Source organism: Antrostomus carolinensis, unplaced genomic scaffold (assembly GCF_000700745.2).
Source record: "Antrostomus carolinensis isolate BGI_N321 unplaced genomic scaffold, ASM70074v2 scaffold4587, whole genome shotgun sequence".
Lineage (NCBI taxonomy): Eukaryota > Metazoa > Chordata > Aves > Caprimulgiformes > Caprimulgidae > Antrostomus > Antrostomus carolinensis.
Window position 1 is genome coordinate 47489 of NW_010327947.1, and position 16979 is coordinate 64467.

General features: G+C 39.8%; 1 protein-coding gene across 1 annotated transcript in view; it reads left to right on the forward strand.

Moving 5' to 3' along the window:
• The window catches only part of LMO7 (LIM domain 7), a 99282-nt gene that overhangs the window by 13874 nt on the left and 68429 nt on the right, over positions 1 to 16979 (forward strand). Inside the window, 1 exon segment of the mRNA XM_029085972.1 lies at positions 8423 to 8529. The gene's annotated coding sequence lies outside the window, so the exon portion shown is untranslated.

Here is a 16979-nt window from a genome sequence, read left to right on the forward strand (position 1 = left end):
ATTCCAGTTCTGTGTAGCAGGGTGACTTGGCACTGGGGTATTTTACACACTTCACTTGTAAAGTCTGTTTTGTACAAATCGTTCGGGGTGAAAAACACATCACTTGATTTTTTCCCCCCCACCCCCCGCCCTTGACTTTGACTGGAATGCAAGTAACTGGTGGGAAAGTTAAGGCTTGTCTAAACATGGAAATAGCCCAGGATGGTTATTCCATACTGGCTTTCAAAGTCTATACTTTCTTTACAGTAAGAATGCCTGTGAGTGGGCCAGCTAAATTCCCTTTATCTTCTCCAAAATGGGATGAAGCTGTGAAATGCAGAGAACTCTCAATTAACAAAGCACATCTGCCTGGGGTGCTCATGTGCTGTACTTTTGCCCTTTTCCTTTCCAGCTGGCCTTATTTGGTAGCAGTGACATCCCAGAAACACACCTGTGGTTTACAACCTGATACTCACTCTCCCTTATCAATAACAGGCTCATTTGGTACACCTTGTTGCTGTAAGATAGGGTTATAATGTCATAGCAAAGGTTATGCTGTAGCACGGTAAGAGACATGGGCCTGGGAGGGCTTTCAGGTCACTGAGGACAGTTGGTCCCTTCCTGTGTCAAGCACCTTGAAAGCTGTCAACTCAGAAGTCCTGCTTCAAAAAACACTATTAATTTCTGTTGTATGTTTTCTTTAATCTCATTATTCCTGTTGGTAAGAAACTGTGAAGCTCAGGGCTGAAAGAGGTTGCAGGCAATGAGGAGAGCTGGGTGGAGAGGTCTTCTGCTGGCCGTTACACACGGTAGTGGGCAGTGCCAGGAGCTGAGGAACAAACTCTGGGGAAGATCCTTCAACACACACCTTGGTCTTACATAGATCCATGACCAGCTGCTGTCATTGCAGATGGAGCTGGGGCTTGGGGGATGGATGGGCCTTTTTGTCCAAAACCAAAATGCTTCTTATGTAAGGCTGCCTCAGAACATGGTTTCTGTAATGGTTGAACTCTGGTGAGACTTGTAAATTGCAACAGTGAAGAGGAACGTTCCTCTTACTGGCTGTGATTTACAGTTATTGATACTGGGAGCACCAAGGTAATGGGAGAGTTCATAGAGGAAGCTTTATTTCTGCATTCACCTGCTTTTTAAGAAGGCTGGAAGTGAATCGTTGAAGAGTTGGTGTCTGTAATTGTGCATAGAGCTGGGACAGGGAATCCTTGTGTCAAGGATCACAGTGATTTATTATTTTATACAATGTGGAAAAGCAGGGAAGGACACAGGGAGGGGAGTGGCAAAGCAATTAGCACCACTTCTGATCTTTGGCCAATGCAGTGCTCGGTGCACGCTGTTACAGGTGGGATAATTTACTGAACAGAAGCCTTGAGGTCACTCTAAGTCAAATTATGCTTGCAGGATGATTGTTTTAATTACTATTTTTAGTTTTGGGCCCAAAAAGGGAGGAAAAAAGTAGTTTAGCTATTCCACCCACTCCTCCTCCTCCTTTCGGTTCAAGGTTGAACCTGTTAGCAGCCTTCAGAGAAACAGAGAGCCGTTAGGAGGAGCTGGGATCACAGACTACAGAGGGGATGAGTGGGTGACGGGCACTGAGCATTCCAACATGCAAGGCCAAAGTGGTAACTGGAGGTTCCTGGCTCCCAGGCAGATCAGAAGGTTGGATCAGCCCCATTCCCTGCTCCCCCCCTTCACCCCATCTGCTCCCACCCCACAGCCAGCGCTAGGAACTGAAACATACCTCCGAGGAAGAGCAAGTTACCTGACTTGTTCAACGAGCTCCTGCTGTAGGGTTCTTCCCTTACCCCACCTCTGAGTATAAACAATGCGTAGCTGTGCAGTGATGCTGCTGCAAAATGCAGCCCTAAATTCTGTGTTAAACTGATTTGAGCCAGCTTTAGTGGTCAATATAATGCTGGGTCTATGAAAAACATTTTCTACTTTAAAAAAAAATGCCTTTTTGTAATGGAAATAGGCCCTTACTTCAGGGAATACGGGTGCCAATAAGGAGGGTTTGTTGTGAATGCAGAGCTGAAGGAGACACAGCGTAAGCTTTCAAGATGACTCCAAAAGTCTTCATAAATGTAGTACTAAGAAACATGACTGTTAAATATCATCTGTGCAGATGATTTTCAGAATTCTGTAGCCAAAAAAATGCCTCAGTCTCTCTTCTTAGAATGTCAGAAGTTTGTGTTGCTAGGCACTGTAGGTACTGAGTGGTTTTTTCTTTCTTATTTTTGGGAGCCTGGAAATTGAAAACAATTGGATTTCTGGCACCAAGTCAGGGTCTGGATGGTGCTGTAATACTTCCATGCAAATATACTTCATTTGTTTCCGTTACACCATGGTTCATGGGAGCACTGGATGCCATTACGAAATTATGTTCACATCCTTCCCCTTTATACTTTGGGGGGCAGGGGGGGGAGGGAACACACACAAGTACTATAAACCCCAACAAAAAAAGAGACAGTTCTACTGCTATTCTAGCTTTGTTTTAAGAGCTTTAACTGCAAAGATGGGTATTTGCATAAGAGTAAGAGACAACAGGCTGTCTTCATCTATTGGCTGATGCAGCAGGGAGAAACAGAAAAACACTGTTAATTAAATTGTTTTTCTCCCAGATGCCAACTGAATTGAAAGATATGCCATAACTTGTATGCCTACGAGCTCTCCCTGTGTTTTGGTGCATGCGTAGGGTTTCAGAGAAACAGTTAACTAGGGAGAAGGCAGGCTTGCCACACAGAGTGGCTGCACCCTAAAGAAAGCTAATGTATTTACACACTTGTTTAAATTATTATTCCTGTGCCACCCAGATAATAATGATAATGAGGAATTTATTTTTGAAATTAAATTGCAGCTCAAATATACAAGCTGAATTTAGTGTGATGCTGCATGGTACATGGGTAGTCAAGATGGTGTTTACACATTCTTCTGTGGAAACCTCTCTTCTTAAATTGCCTTTCACTTAATTCTCTTTTTCTTTGGAGATTTTTAAAATTCTTTTTGTGTTTTACCCACTGTACGTCCCTTCTTAATTTTTTTTTTTTCCCCCCACCTACTTAAGGTCAACTCTTTCTTGATGCTTTTTGCATGTCTGCTCCCATCTTTCCCCTCATTTCCCTGTTGCTCATGCTATTTTTTCAATTTTAGAAATGCCCTTTGTTTTTCCCCACTGTGTTTTTGGGTGTTGAGGTACTTCACCACCACCTCCTTGCCAGTGCTATATGGCTGTCTTCCTTTTCATAGTGCCACGTTGTCTTTGTCTCAAGTTCTTGTGGTGGTCACATACATTTGGAGGTGATTGCAGGTGCAGACACAGCACCACTGCCAGCTGGGATCCCCACAATTTTTTTCTTATACTTGTTTTAATTTTTTTTTTTTTTTTTTTTTTTAAAGGAAGGGTCCATGTTCTCATGTTTCCCATATAGTTACTGGCTTCTTCCTTCTTTGTGGTCTGGAAGATAGTGATGGGAATGAGGCCTGCAGCGGCAGCCCTGCTCTTCCCACCCCGTTCCTGGGCTGGAGCTGCAGAGCTGTGCTGCAGCCCCTCTGCTCCTTGCCTAGTAGCAGCAGTGCAGTCTCTTTCTGTGTGTCTTTTCTCATTTCTGATGTTGTCTCATTGCTAAGGTTCTTTAATTTTACTGCAGGGAACTTAAACACCTTTCAGTGACTCAGACTGCTGCGTTGTGTTTGTGGTATTTTTTTGAACCTTTGTGTTGAGTGTTTGGGTGATTGCTTTAACATAGCAATTCTGGAGTTGTTAATTCTAGCATAAAACTTTTCATAGGTGTGTTATAAGCCTTTTTTTAGAAATGAAATATTTAAAATAATGTAAACAACACTTTTTTTTAACTGGCTTTGAGTGGGGAGAATACAAATCAAGAATACAAAAATTGTATTATTGAATTAAATGTTCTTTTGCAGAATGCAAATAAGGGGGTGTCTTTGATATTTCTGATGTTTTTGTATGTCTGGAAGGCCAATTCATTATACCTTGAATTTATAAATGTGCAATTTGTTCAAATACAAATGATTTTTTTTATTATTTTTTTTTAGGAAGAGATGTATTACTAAAAATTTCAACTAAATTTACTGAAGTTGAGCTGTACTAAATCTGATTGTAGTTTGTATGTATCTGCATATAGATGTGTCTCTGCATATGTATTTATATATAAAGGATAAATATGTAAAATGTAGTTTACAGATCTGATCAAATAAGTAGAAAGCTCCTAAAGTAGTGAGGGCCTGAAATGCTTGAACTATTTTTTAAAGAATAGGTAAATAGGAAAAGAATTGTTAGAATGGCATTTCTGTTGAATTAACAGAAGTTAATGAGACGAGGAAGGACAGGGAAGACTCAGCTCTTTCCTTTCCTCATGTCCTTGAAGGCTGCAGGAGTGAGAAAGGCAGCCCTGCTCTGCTAGGACATCAGAGGGAGGGCATGGACCATAGTCTCACTTTCAATATAGGCATCTTGTCTCCTTCTCCACGTTGGTTAGAGGGGAATGCTTTAGCAACAGGCAGAGGGCAAGTTTTGTGGCTAGTGATGCCCCACGAGGACCAGAAAGGCAGGTGCATGCCTGAAAGCGTGCGGTATCGCTTGTCATTCCTCCGAACGGCGGTATTTAAATACCTGCTCGTGGATGACCTGCCTCCCTCTGCCAGCTCCAGCTCCCATGTTACCACTTTGCAGAGTTTTTGGGTGCGGTTTACTTTGAAGTTAGAGGCAAAAATGAAATGCTGAACAGTAATAGCTCTACCTAGTCAGTGTTCCGTGCTATGCGTTTAATGTAAAGTCTGTACAGTTTGTGGGAAACTCAAGTTGTGCTGGGAGCATCTGAAATGCTCTGTTGTTTCATCCTCTACACTGCGTGGGGGGAAAAAAAACCAGCCTCCCTCCAGTCTCCTTCCAACCTCCTCACCCCCTCCCACCAAAACACTTAGAAGTAGTAATAATGTACCAAAAATGGATTGCACTTGAGTTTTGTGGTTAAGACTTCAGGCTTTATTTTTGTTGTGATTTAAGTCCTGTAATTGTATGATGCTAATTCCAACTTCAGATGTTCAAGGAAACACATTGATTTGAGCTCTGTATTAAAACCATCTAGCTGATTTTGTCCCCATGAGTTCAGAAGCTTTCTTTTTAATGGTCATAAACTTTGTTTTCTGCATTAGTGTGTTTGATCTGTGTGACCATGTATCCTTGCTTTGGTACTGGGCCCCTGTTCTCTCCCCTTCTGGTGTTGCTCCCCTTGTGTTGGTAGATGGCAGCAGTATTGCCTCTCTTGCTCCATTTTACCGGCTTAACGGAACCCAGTTCTGCTGTTCTCATTATATAGGTCCCTTGTCTTCTCCTCATCATAGTCCTCTTTCTCCGCAACAGTACTAATTTGAATCTTACTTAAATTTAAATGACCTGCTCTTGTTTACAGAGATTGGGAAGATCTCAGTGTCAGAGTGGGGTTGTGGACACAAGAATTAAACCCTTTTTTCTTGAGCATGCTACTTGGGTGATTTGTGGTCACCAGGAGATAGCTCTTGCATGTTGTTCTTCTTCAGGCATTTGAGTTCTGAATGTTTAAAAAAAATCTTTTTGTGGGGTACGATGAGATTGAGATTGCAGTATACCCTATGGAGCTGAAGTGCTAACAACCTTTCGTCTTCTTAAAGTGCAGTTATATTGGTAGAAGGAATAGCATGATGGCTTCTATATTTGAGTGCATTAATCACTGAGCAATGTTCCTGTTCACATTTCTAATGATAAATCTAATTGCAAGGTTGATGGCTTGTCTTTCCTTTTTTTTTTTTTTTTTTTTTAAATGGAGCTATTTAAAATTCATTTCCAGGTTCATTATTCTGGTAGCGTTCAAAATGACAGCTAGCTATTTTCAGACCTGTAGCTTCAGCTATTTACTACAGTGGTTATGGATGGTCAAGAATAACTTGACAGTATTGGAAGTGCGGATTTGTTGACACCTTTTTGTGTCAATATCCAAATCTGAGCAACAGCCTTTTGGGTAATCTCCCTTGATGCTCTGGGGGTGAATTCCAGGCCCTGACAGGAGGAGAGAGCACTATTGGGACAGTCACAGATGACAGGTGTATCAAACTGCTGGCTTGGGAGCTGGGAGGAGGCAGATTTTGAGCCATGCTTTATCCTGCACGCTGGCAAGCACCGTGACTAGCTGTGTTCTGCATCCCCTGTTATCTCCCCCCTGTCTCTGACCCATTTCTGAAGGTCTTGACTCGGGTCGGTGATGATGTTCTCGGGGGCTGTAAATGTTATTTATCAGAGGGCTGATGTTTGGTAGGTTTAATTGCTGTGACACCTTCAAAATTGAATTCTTTCGTGTGCCAACAGTTTGGTGACTGTGCAGCCGAGCAACCAGTGATGAGCAATTCTTCTGCTTTGTTTTCATTGTGCTTGGGGTGTAGGCAGCACCTATTTCTCTAGAATTCTGACTTCTTCCTTGTTTACCTGCACAATGTGCTTGTTCTCTGCAGTTCAGTTGACGTGACCCATCAGTTTGGGAGTTTACTGTGATATTTGGTGATTGGTCAGACCACTCAGGGCATGTTGCCTTGGTGTTGCTGTCAGTTCTGTTCGTTACCTTGTGACTTATTTATTCTCTTGTGTTGCTTTCTTCCTTTTCCCTACCTGCCTGTTTCTTGGACTCGCCAGTCCCTGAACACTGACCTGATAGTTGGATGTGTTTTGTTGTTTAACAAATAGTTCCTATTCTTCTCACAATGGGACTTTAACGTGTGTCCTCTTGTATGCAGAAGAAATGATACATTTTCAAGTCCTTGGGGTTTTGTTGCTCATGTGACACTCAAATATTAATGTAATAAAACCGACATATCTAGCCAGCCTTCCCTGTGTTGCATGGAAAGGAAAAAGGAGCATTGCATGGAAAGGAAAGAGGTAAATGCTACTCCTGAGGTTGCATGCCCAGCATGAAGCTTTCTCTACCTTGGCCACTTGTAGGCAGCCCCTTGGGTATTGCAGGAGCTGGTGCAGAGGTGAGGTTGCTGGTCCTCCATCCTTCTCAGTCTCCTCTGCTCATCTGCCACCACATCACATCCCTCATCAGTATTGTCATGTCGCATCTTCCCACAGAAGAACAGCCCCCACCGTGGCACATCACACATCAGACTTCATGGCACAACCTTCATGGTGTGAGACACTTGGGAACTTTTGGATGTGGTAACACAGAGCCTGCAACCTGCATGGGGAACACCTTGTTCAAATATTTTCCTTGAATGAAGCCGTGTTTACAGACTGATAAGAAATACTAGAATCCTAGGGAACCTTCAAAACAGAAGATTTTGAGGATTCTTTGGTTTGTTTTACTTCTTAAAGTATGTATTAGAAGCAGCTGTTTTCTTTGTGTTTTGTTTTGGTTTTTTTTCCTAGTAAGTTTTAAATGATGGAATAATGGCTACATCCAGTGAGTATATGTAAAATAAAATAAAATAAAGTGCCTTTCCATACTGTGAAACTCTGATACCAGTACCTTGACTTACAAAGGCTGTGAATGACAGGGCTGTACGTAGCTTATGAATTAAGTAACTTTGTGTACCTTTTCCTGTGGCTTCCAGCTGAAAGGGAGCAAGTGGGCAAGAGGGCACATTCTTTTGTTGTTGATAGCATTCCGCCTTAACGAGAAGGAATTTCTTGCCTATTGCCTATTGTTTATGAAGTGGAAAGGGATCACAAGTTGTATAATCTCTCTCTCTATCAGTTGATTATTATTTTTTTTTAACCCTGCTCTTACCGTTCGGTTGATCTGCAGCAGGTGCAGCGAGTGGGTGCTGCAACACAGCACACTTATATTTTGTTATATATTGGTGTGAGCTGGGGGAGGGGGTGGAGAGGAAGAGGAGGAACGCAAAGGAGAGAAAATCCCCCTAAGTAAGGAAGCAGCAGAGCTGAATACGGTTTGGTTTCTGTCTCTCCGGAGCTTTGCTCAGCAACCAAACCCAGACCCAGGTGCAGTATTCCCTCATCGGTCTGTGAGCATAGAAACGGTGTGTCCCTCCTCTTCTTCCTCCCCTGCCAAGAGTTTCTGGGTGGTGAATGTCAGTAGCTGGAGTTATTTTTAAAGGCAAGAGGTGAGGCTTGTCGTGCAAAGCTAGGAAGAGGGCGTTTGTTTGCTGAGCAGAGCTGACATCAAAGTGGAGATTGCTGCCTACTGGTTTGCCACTGCCTTATGCCAGGTAATCTTTAACGTACCCTCAGTCACCGAGATCGCAAACCAGCCTGCCTCTGTGCATGAGAAACGACCTGTGTTTATAATCCAGAAGATTGCTTTTTCAGTATTATTTCTGTGAGCTGAACTTTGACATTTAGAGGCTCACACTAATCGTCTTGCAAAACCTGCTTAGTGCTTTTAACTAAGCAACTGCTTTCTACTTCTCTTCACAGGATAATATAAATGTTTTTCTCAAAGCGTGCGCAAATATTGGACTGAAAGAAGCTCAGCTTTTTCACCCAGGAGATCTTCAGGATTTGTCCAATCGAGTTACAGTCAAGTGAGTTTTGTGGTTTTGTTTTTTCCCTCCCTTTCTCCCTCTAAGCTTTTTCACAGTTCGATGTTTTTATGTTGTTTTGTGGGGGTGGTTTTTTTTTGGGGGGGGTGTTCTTTTTGTTTGTTGGTTTGGTTTTTAGTTTTTTGGGGGTTTTTTTTGTTTTTTTTAATGTTTGCCTATGGAAAACTCTTCCTTTAATCTAGTACAAGCAGTTCTGACTACTGTGGTGAGGGTTTAAGCATTGTTAAGGCTGGTAGCTAAGACTTGCACAAATTTAATTTAAAAAATGAAATAGTATTATGCCTGACAAGCAAACTACTTGTTAACGAGTATTTGCAGTGTTTCATATATGAAATGGAAGCTGTTCGGGTTATTTTAAACTTGGAGTAAAATTAACTGTTAAATGCTATTGAAAGCATCACTTTGCATAAAGCTTTGACATTACCGATACAGAATCTGAAAGGCTGAGGTGGTACTTCTGATACTTACCTGAGTGGCTGTGAGGCTCCGGTAAGGTGTTCCTAAAGGACCACTGGTCTTACCACTCTGAATTTTAATCAGGTGATTGTCACCAAATGTCACATCTCCTGTCAAGGAGGGGATGTGTATGTGAGTAGAAACCAAGTACTGAATTTTACAAAGGGTAATTGTCATGTTTACAGAGAAGAGTTTTCCTGTGAAATAGCAGTGATTTGGTTCTGGAATATATTTGGTGGATTCTCCAATTTCAAGACTGCTGTCTCTCCTACCGTGAGTTTTATTACTAGTTTCTGAGAGATTCAGGTGGAGCTTTAATATATAGACATTTAACATTACATTTTAAGATAAATGTGTGGTGGAAAAATACTGTCTTGGGGCATCTTGCTTTATTACAATATTAGTTGTTTTTATTGTGTTGTTTCAAAGGGTGAATTTATTATTGAGTCGGGGGGGTGGTGGAAGAAAAGCTTCAGTGAATTTTGTTCAAAACTTGTCAGGCTAAATGTTAAGAATTTATTCCAGTTTTAAATTACCAGTTTTATCAAAGAGGAATAGGCAGTACTCCTTCTATAAAAACAAGTGGGGAAAAAAAGTAATTGTGAAATGACACATAACTGCTTTAATTAGAATTCTCTTGTAGGTGGATCAGATGGTAGCATGTTGACATACTCTCTGCCTGGTTTCAGAATGAAAGTTCCTACCATTTTGAGGCCTGACACTTGAGATTGCAATGCGTTTTCCGATCTTTGACTCGTCTTCGAAACGTAGTTTCTCACTAATGCGACGTTCAGGGACTTGGTGCCTTTCCAGGGCACCCGTATTTTCCCTCCTGGTTCTTATGTCATGCTGAAAGCTGGAGGGTTGGTAACCTCTGCCATGCTTTAATTATCCACAAAACCCTTGCTAAAGTTACTGTGGTGGAGGTTTGCTCCAAGGCTATAGCTGGGAAGGCTTGGAGGCTGCCAGGAGCTGATCTTCAGCAGCGTCAGTAATGACAGGCTGAAACCCCAGGGAGGTCGAGTTAGCAAACTGTTGTGCAAGGTATGTTGTCCAACTCGTCCCTACGTTAAACTCCGGTGCCCAAGTAAGGTCAGCCGTGAAATTCATCCACCAGGTCTGTAGCTGGGTTGTTTTGTTTGGGTTTTTTTAGGTCCTTTCAACTCTGCCAGTTCCCTTCCCAGCTCCAGAAGCAGGGAGTAAAGCTGGAATTTGAAGTTGTCATAAGGCAGTGGGGGTTTTACATCATACCTGCTTGGCAATAGAGTAATTAGTGTTTTTCAAAAACCCGGCTTTAACTGCTGAGCACTTCTTATGGACAGCAAGGCAAGGAGGCTGGCTTAAAGTCAAAGTTCCTGCCAGCAGTATAACCATGCTCTTTTAATTTGTTTCAATATAAGTTTGATTTTCCACACGTTACATATCATATGACAGTCCCACAGTGTGTGCAAAATGCTTACAGAGTAATTAAAAGCTTCTGTATCTGAGCATGCTCTAAATTTGGTAACCTAACTATGCTAGCACATTTTGACATGTTTGGCAGTTTGGGAAGGGACAGGAGGGAAGTTTTATTTCAAGAAATTAAGGAAATAAGTGATATGAAGATAACTCTCTCCATTGAAAAGTTAATTATGCATTGCTTGATTACTCAGAGGGCAGGCTGGTCTTCAGAGGGTTTCCAGAGAGAATCATATGTGCGTCAGGAGAAAAACACTGTTTGATCAGGAACTTTATCTGATCTATTTTTATTATTAATATTATTTAATAGAAATTACTTATTCCATACATTCCAGCTGAATTGCAAAATTCTTAAAAGCTTGTAGGATGCCTGGCCTCAGAAAAAGGATACAGTTTCATGTCCTGCTTTCACGTTATCCTCTGTTAACCTTGGACTCGGCATTAAAAGTAAATCATTCCTTGTCACAAAGAGGGAATACTTTTTTAATATATGCTGATTTTTATAAAAGATTGCATTTCATTTTTGGCTTTCTAACATTCCTAAGCAAATTTATTTTGCCACCATCACCTGAGGCTAATTGCCCACATCTTAAACCAGCTGCGATGGGTTGTACAGGATAACGTTACCGTGTGCCTGAAGCAGTGTGTATTCTGACACCTCGGCAGTATTGCTGTGTTCTGCTGTTGCACCACCGTTAGCACGTGCTTTTTATCTCCCCAAAATAGATTAAATAAACTGTTGCTTCAACAGTCAGCCTTTCAGGCTGGGATGGCTGAGAACAGTGTGCTGGTAGGATACACATATGTAGTACTAGGCATAAGAAAATGCCTCTTTTTCCTTGTATGTGGAAAACAGGTAAGAGGCAGGCACCATTAAAAGGGTGGGTCCACTTCTGTTGCTACAGAGAACTTGAGAGTTGTTACGTCAGAGCAAAACCAGTCTCTGACACTGGCTGGAAGGTTGTGTTTGTGTGCCTGCTGCACTTGGTCTTCTGAAGACTTGTCTAATTGCTCCAGTGCCTCTGGTGCTGGGAGCGTCCTGCAGGAGGAAGACCTCACCTCTGAGGATGATGAAGAGCTGTTCCCTCTGTTCCTCCTGTCTCTGCTGCCTGGCAGTTGCGTGTGGTACCTCCTCCTTCTTGCCTGGTGGGCAATCATATGCCCCAGGCTGTTGGCATCTCAGACCACTGTCCTGTCTGTCCCACCTGGGCAGGCTCCCTTCCCAGCAGGAAAAGTTATTTTTTGCTCATACCTCATTTCTGAGTGTGCTTTCTGCATTTCACTGTGCCTTTGCTGATCGCACTCTGTTTTTCTGCTCATCAACAATAATGTTATTAAGAAATAACAAACTCTATTTGTACATGGTGTAATGTTCTCGTGTCACTTGAGTTCAGGTAAAGACCCTCTGTTACTCATGGCTTGTCAGAAGCTGTACTAAAAAGTAATCTTCCTATCTGGTAATGAGGTTGTGACTTTCACTTGTGTTTTGTTTTATTATTGCAACTGAGATGATGCACAGGCATAACGTGAAACCCTCCTCTGTAATTGCTGGTAGTATCTGGGACAGGAGAGGCAAGAATCCTCTTAAATATCCAGACTCTCGGTTCCAAGTGATTATGTGATTATCCTTTTGCAAAGAAAAAGCTCCTTAAAATTTTATTGTTTAGAAGTTTGGGCAAAGAGGGCTGTTTAGAATTACTGGTTGCCGTTCAAAGCCTTGCAAACTTTATGCTTTGCCAGATCAACGACGAGATTAGTTGTCGGGTGATGTGGAAAAATATACTGGCATGGATGGTTTTTCTTCTGCCAATGAAAATGGGGGTGTGGATTAATGTTTGAGATTTATAGTTTTGTCTGTCTGTAAATCTGCAGAAGTTATTGCTCAATGGTATAGTACAGTAATGTGTCATGTGTTCCAATAAAGATTATCCGGATGGATTTATTCCTCACATACTGTGTCTGCAGTCATGTGCAAGTCGTCTTGTTTCATGGCTAGTTGTTTGTTTAAATGTGTCCCTCTTCAGTTCTTTCAGTATATTTGATTTTTTCCTTTTTTTTATTTTTTTTTATTTTTTTTTTTAGTCTAGGATTTTATTATTTTTAATCAGAAGAGATGTTATTTTAAAGCCTACCATCTGGGTGGTTTGGGGTTCTTTTTATACTAATGGAAAGATTGTCTTAATATTTAATTTGATTATTTTAAATTTTTTTTTGTTTTATCAAAGTAAGAATGGAATATGAGCTTAGTGACTCTCAGTTGTCAGCGCGGTTACTATTTAAAAATGTTAAGCACTTCCTTACCCAGCTCTTTTGAGGCGACACACCCACTTGTTCCCAGCTGTGGAAGGGTTCTTCAGAACATCACACCATGAAATTAAAAGTGAGAGTTTCAATTCTGATGGAATTTGTTATCCCGATTATCAGTTTTAAAGGAGGCAACCTGAACAATCAGACTGATGACATAATTAAAATTTGTCTGGTCTTTTAAGCATATTCTTCCATCTGAAAAAAATTCTAATTCTGTAGAATGAGGTATCCACTTAAAGAATCTCACTGAATACTAGTAATAAAACCAAACAATGATAGGTTAATAGATGAAAATATAAAACTAAACAAAACAACTATGAAACAATTCACTGCCTTAATCCTAAATAGCGAACTTTTTTAAAGCTACCATAAGCCCCTGAGTCCTGATTTTGAAGTTTTATTGTATTAATTTAATTCTTCAATAAAATATAAAATCAAAATATTTGCCTTCTGTTAATATTATTACTGCATGGTTATATTTAGAGTAGATCTTGAATGGAACTGAAAAATTGTTTCCAAAAATAGCTGGAAGTATCTCGGCCCTTTGCAAAACTTAGTATTTGGATAAGGCACTAAATTTTTGCTGCTCTGTACTTCTTGTGTTCATCATCAATTTTGTACCTTAAATGAATTGTAAGTCTTATGAAGCAAATGGAAAACTCTGTCAGAGAAGTCTTGCTAAAGTGAGTTTGAGTGCATACATGAGATGAAGTAACGGAGCTCTCAGTCTAGCCCTGGCATTTCTATCTTTCGGGTACTTTTAATTTATCAATTTAATGCTCCTTTAGCTCAATTATTTTTCATAATTTCCTAAAGCAAAAAAAAAAAAACAACCAAAAAACACACACACAGAAAAAACCAACCCTAGGAAAATGTGAATGTTGTGCTGTCTGTAGCATAAAGCTCTATAGAGCTAAAGCCAGCTGGAAAGAAGTAACAACTGCTATCTGTCATGTTCATCCTTGTGCTCAAGCATTTCAAAAGCTGAATTTTTGAGACAGGCTCCTATTTCTATACTTTCTGAATTTAAAATACCACAAAAAAGTTGTTCAGAGATTAGATGTACTTAAAACAAAGCTTGATAAAATGGAATAGTTGCTAAGTGATGCAATTGTAAGCATGTGTTCTGCAGCTCTTCACCCATCGGGAGAAGAACATGTTTCATAGGGTCATTCTTATAATTAAATAAGAATGAACAATTATATAGATCATAACAGCAGAAACTATTTTAAACATATGTACAGGATCACTATCTGATATATCCCAGCTATTGTCCCTGACCAAGTACCCATCTCCTTTTAGGGGCTGTTGAAAAGGAAACCTTCTAGCACCAAATTAAACCAAACACAAAGCATCCTCTAGTACCTACCTTCTTTATTCCGTAATTCGGATTACAGTAACACCAGCACCTCCTTTCAGTGATGAAATTGCCTCACTTGTCTTTTGAGTGCAGCCAAAAATTGCGTAGCCATAATAGGATTCCTGAAAATAGCAGTGAAACAGTAGCAGAGAGGGCTTGAATGCAGACATAGCTTCTTCCAGTGCTATGTTCAGTCCTTTAGCAACTTCCCATTCTTCACGTGGAAGGAAAAGAACTGTAGACTTCAGTTTCTAATTAGAAAATATATATTTTTTTATTTATTTATTTTAAGTTGTTGGTTTCTCCTGACTTTCATGTTCTTCCTGTCTAGTCCTGGGGAATATGCCGGGTTTCCTGTTTCCTGCTCAGGATGCTTTCTTCTGCAGAGTCAATGAAAGCAATGTGATATTTCTGTTCTGTGATATGAATATTGCCACTGCCAAATAGATCACTGAAGAAAGCAATCTGCATAGAAACCACTGAAAAAATGGTCTTTTGAGGGGAGGATTGTTGTCGTCACTCTCAAAAATTTGTTTTTTTGCAGAGCTTTAATTGTAAAAGCAGTACCACATCTCAGTGTTTGGAGAAATTTTTTAGGGATGCTTTGCCAGTGACACTCAGCTCTTTGAGCTGTCTGGCATGTGACTTACCTGGAAGCTTGAGGTATAATGATGAGATACTCTTTTGGGACTTGTACCCCATTTTGTACTTCAAGAACTGCCATATTTTGTTCAAAGGAGGTAAATACCCTGAAAAGTGAGACTTTTTTTTTTTTTTTTTTTTTTTTTTTAAGAGAGAATGCAAGTTAATTTGTGGACAGGTAGGTCAGCGCTGGTGATAATTGCTGTTGATAATACTGAATTCATACTTGAGTCTTCTTCCATATCTAATGCATTTACAGAGTTACTATATCTTCTTGAAATTTTTTTGCTCAAGAATTTCTGCTTATAATAAGAGTGCATGATGCAGGTGAACCTGAACTTGCTGTGCTGATTTTTTCCAAGAAGCACACATTTTAATGATTTGAAAAACCTATTTCTAATTTGGCTTCAAAAAACAAAACAAAACCCCCAAAACACACAGCATGGAACCACCCTTTCCTGCCTTTTTATTTTTGGTAGAATAGAAAGTTGTGGACTGGATGAAAGCCAAGTGCTCCAGTGCAAGATGTACAATAGTAGTTAACATGAAACTTATACGTGTGTAAGGTCTCCAGCTTATATCTATGTGACTGGAGAGTCAATCACCCCAAAGGCTTGGGCACAGAGGTCTAAGAAACTATCTTTGAATTCAAGTTGAGATGAAAGGAATAAAAGACAGCTTTTTGTGGGTCTTGAAAGCTGAAATGCAAACCATTTAACCAAAATTTAATTAGAACAATGAATGCAGCTTTTTTAAAAAAAATTCTTATATCCAGAGAAATAAAGTTTCTTACACATGTGGTTGTAATAGGCTTTTATTGTGGTAACTGAGTTTCCTAGTGACACTTTCCTTGAAATGGAAAAGTGCAGCACCCTCACTTCAGAGTGGCTCTAGAAATGTTCCTATGACTTTGTAAGTATGGAAATTTTCTTTTTGCTATGGGCATTTTCATAGAAATGGATAACATTTACAGCAGCTAATTTTCCTTGGCATAGCCATATTCTAAACATTTAAATTGCTGTATTTATTTTGTTTAGGATGTAACCAATTTCAAGATCATGCATTTCGCACATTTAACTTTTATTCATACTGGTGGCAGTTACACAGAAGTAAAGAGAATTAAAATAGAGTGTATTTTATCAGTCTTGTGAAACTGTTGTTTTTAGTGTAAAATATTCATGCTCATGTCGTTAACTTACATAAGCTTTAAATCATTCCAGTAAAACCGTTGTAGGCAATAAAAGATGTTCCAGACTTTGGACCATACTTGCAAGAAATTTACCTCCAACTCTTCAGTGTAAAGTCTATAAATTGTTGGGAGTGGTGCTTGAAGAGAAATGTTTGAGATTGTTCATTTTTTCTGTTGAGTAATTTGACAGTTAATAATTTACACTTCCTTTATGTGATTACACTCTTGATAGTGTTTGATTTTACCATTTATCTATTTTGTGAGATGTATCTGCTGTAAGAATGGAAAAAATTCTGGAGTTGTATACCTGTACCTACAAGATATACAATAAGGTGTACAGGAGGAGTCTGAGCAAATTTGAAAAAAAAAAAATGACATGACTGTGTTAACTGTATTGAGAGCAATTCAGGTACCTCTAGTGACATGGATCTCTAGCCTTATATTGGAATTTAAATAGTTATGCAACAAAACTGATTGATTTGCTGAAGGAGGTTACAGTAGCTTCCTGTGGAAAGATGTTAGTTTGTTCGAAGTCCTCATTTTTGATCCTATTACAATTTAAAAGTATCTCTGGAATAACTTTTATTATTTATAACTTTTATTACTAAAAGCCTTTGCAACAGTTTTTTCAGTGCTCTTCTGCTTTGTGTTAAGAGGAGTGTCTTTAACTTCTGAGGATTCCCATGGGAATCCATTTCAAGCTTAGGCACCTATATTCATTTCAAGCATGCACATCAGTCCCCTAACATCCCAGGATTAAGTGCAGTTTATAAAACAATGTAGTAGGAGGAGGAAAGTAATTTGGATGAGTAGCAGTGAGTTATAAGAGAAAGTAAAGAGAAAACCTGTTGGGGTTTTTTTTGGCAGTGTTTTGCTTTGTTTTTTTTTAAAATACAAAAAGAGTGCTTGTGTCAGAGTTTGGAAGGTGAAAGACTTGTAAAAATAATAAGTTTGTGTTACCTTACTATCAGTTATACAGAACATGTATGCAAGTTCACTGTCTTATTTTTAATTGTATTT